Here is a 3,424-nt window from a genome sequence, read left to right on the forward strand (position 1 = left end):
TGATAGGTTATTATCTCTCCCCAGTGATTTTTTTTCCCTAAATTTTGGGTCACCACTGATTGTGCTCAATGCTTACTACTGGAGTTTTTGCTCAGAGATTACTACTGGCAGGGCAGGGCTTAGGGATCATATGTGGTATACGATATGGAATTCAGGGAGTCATTTGCAAGGCAAGCACCTTGCCCCTGTATTAGCTTCCAGGAATTTTGAAAGAAAAGGAGCTGTGATGAGTACTAGCAGAAATTTGAATAAATGTTAGGGAGATAAAAGGGAGAGAAGCTTTTGACTAGAACCAGATGGTGCTTTATCTATTCCAGACTAATGGCTGGTAGCTCAGGGTCAGTCAAGGTCATGGGTACAGGAGAGAATGCCAGGCTTCCTGGCCAGCTGCAGTCCCAGAATTCTTCTTATCTCCAAAGGTCAAAAAGACATCGGCCTGGTATGAACCCAGCACTCTGAGATCACTGTGCAGTTTTGAGTAGGATAAGAAAGAACTCACCACATGCCTGTAGAATATACAATCTATACAGAATCTCCTGTGAAGACTAGGCATAGGGCTAAAACTTCTCATTTAATCCCCTCAACTGGTCTCTATTGGAGTCACTTATCCTCCTTCACAGGAAAGGAAACCAAGGCAGGCATGCCACAGTTTCAGAAATAGGAAGTGGCACTGATAAGTTTTGACCCAGGTCTTCCAGAGCTCACTGGTCTCGGACATTTCTTCTCTCTGACGATGATGGTGTCAGTTTGTGAAGGCTCCTTTCAGTTCTCACTATAAGACCAACCCCTCTTTGGCTTTTATGAGGGCTTGTGTATCTTACTTGCAACCATACTCTAGTGGCTAATGGCAAACACTGAGAAAAAAAAAACACTTTTCTTAATAACCCTTAGTAGGCATTTGAATATTCTCCCACGAGAACATGGGAAATTTGGAATTTAAATACTTTTGTTGTGTGCTATTAGGTTATTGTTCAAATCAGGGATTCAAGGCTGGTGATGGTGCCTTTAGCTGGTACAGTGCTCCCTCCTTGATCTGCCCTTAGTCTACCCTGAAAGTCACTTCCTCACTGGGTGGGAATGCTCTGATGTGCATAGGGGCAGGGGCAGCAGTGTAGTAGTGGGTTTGACTTTCTCAGATCCTGAGAGATGACCAGTAAACTGAGTCCAGGGCTCACCTCTATCAATTAGAATATCAGCACTTCTTACTAGGATTCCTTAAGATCTTATTTTCTTCCCAAATGGAAGAATTCTATTACTCTGCCATCTGAAGGAATAGAATTTTATACATAAATATTATTCAAACTGCATGAAGGAATTCAATGGTTTAAATGGGGTTGTCTAGAACTCTCTTGGCTCCAGAGTTTAGTTGAGTAGAGGAGAAAGACAGATATGAAATAATGGGGGACAGGAGCCAATGAGATTTAGGTGCATTGGTAGTATTAAGAAAAGAGAGAACTAACTATTCATGCCACAGAGTCAACAACAATGAAATTATGAAACCCAAACTTTAACAACTAAATTTAAAAGGTGCCTGTTTTGATGGCAGGCTGAAGATGGTGGTGGTGGCATAAGACAGACTCTGGGGACATTGGTGGAGGGGAGAGTGACACTGGTAGTGGGATTGTGCTGAAACTCAACTCTGAATAACTTCGTAAATCACAGCGCTTAAAATAAAATATTAGAGTTTTCTTACATTAGAACAAACATTAGCATTTGATTTATATAATTAAAACCCTAGTTTTTACATTTAAATTAAAGACCTATTTTTACTTAAAAACTAAATTTTTACATTGAGTAAAAATAAAAAATGATCAGACTTAAACATCAAACCCAACAGACAACAGAATCGATACCACAAACAACAACAAGCTCTCTAGGGTGGGAAGGGCACAGGGTGTAGGGCGGGCAAGATCCTGGCTTCCGGCTCTCTCTTGATCCTCTCTTGAGCTGGAAGCTAGCTCTAGCGGCATGCGGTTGGGGGAGACCCCATGTGGAAGGCCTTCTCCCCAACTTGGGTGTGCTGGGAGACTTGATAGGCCTCCAGCCTTCCCCTCTTCTGCCCCCGGCCTCCAGGCCTTCTGGAGGTGGCAGCCCACGTGGCCAGAAATGGTTGGTCTAACTTGGATGGGAGTGTGGAGATTTGCTTGGTTGCTCTGTTTTTCACTGGCAATTTCTGACCTCTCTGCAAATGTAATACCGTGCAAGGTCTAGTTGCCCCCACGTGCACTGTATGTATATTAACAGTATTCCTTATCTTTATGTTATGTTTTACGTATCCAGAATGTCCATTTTGTATTCTGCCTTTCCCACACCCCTACAAAGCTCATTTATTACTCCCTTAACTCTCTCACCACCCCCCAAACATCACTAACCACATTACTCTTTTTAACTTCAGTATTGCACAATCCTAATCACAGACTAAGGCCGTGCATTTTGTGTAGCAACCCCAAACTGTTTCAAAAGACATAAAATGGACACATATTTCTTTTGAATATTTTGTGTTTTTTTCTGACAACTATAAGTCTTACTAAATATTCTCTTATACAGTGATGATTCTAACCACTTTTTATCTTCTCTTTTATGAGCTGTTCAACAAGGAATTTTGGTGAAAAGAGTCCCCCTGTTTAATGCTTATGATTGAACCATATCATGGGGATTGTTGGATTTGTTCTTATGGCCCCATATGCACCAATAACGTCACGTGGCATTGCTCCTTTTTTGCATAGGCACATTAAAATGAGAAAATACTATACATACAAATAAGATCCTATCTAATAGAGATTGGAATACACAAGTCTTGTAGTGCAAAGGGACCTTACACCCTGAACATTGACATAACGACCTGGCACAGGCTCAAAAGAAAGGGCATTTTCCATTCACCCCTTAGCCAGAGAAGCCATCCACTAAACACCTGGAAGCAATCCTCTACCACTGAAGACCCTACCACTGCTCAGACATTGACCTGCTCAAAAGAGACTCCCTTAACACTGAGAAGACTTAACAACAACAAAGACCTGCTTACAGGACAGGGCTTCCTGCATTGCCCTTTAATGGTGAGGTGAAACGACTGGACACTCCACATCCTGACTTCAATGTAGGATATGCAGATTCCAGGATCTTTAATACAGAAACATGATACCAACCACAGAGACTGTGTGAAAAGTGTGTTGGCACTACGGACAATGTCTTGGATTGGACGATCTAACTTGCCTGGAGCCTAGAGTTGGTCTTATGCCAGGAAACTTTAGGGGTAGTGTCTCTTTGTATTTAGGCCAAGGTTATTCCTTTCCATGCCCCTCATATTTTGGTGGGCCTATGCAAACAACAATTGCCACTCTAACACCGTTTTTACTGTGCTCCTTTGACTCTAATCCTAAAAAATAACCCACTTAAAATTTGAGGTTAACTTAAGCTAATATGCATG

Source organism: Suncus etruscus, chromosome 8, assembly GCF_024139225.1.
Source record: "Suncus etruscus isolate mSunEtr1 chromosome 8, mSunEtr1.pri.cur, whole genome shotgun sequence".
Classification (NCBI taxonomy): domain Eukaryota; kingdom Metazoa; phylum Chordata; class Mammalia; order Eulipotyphla; family Soricidae; genus Suncus; species Suncus etruscus.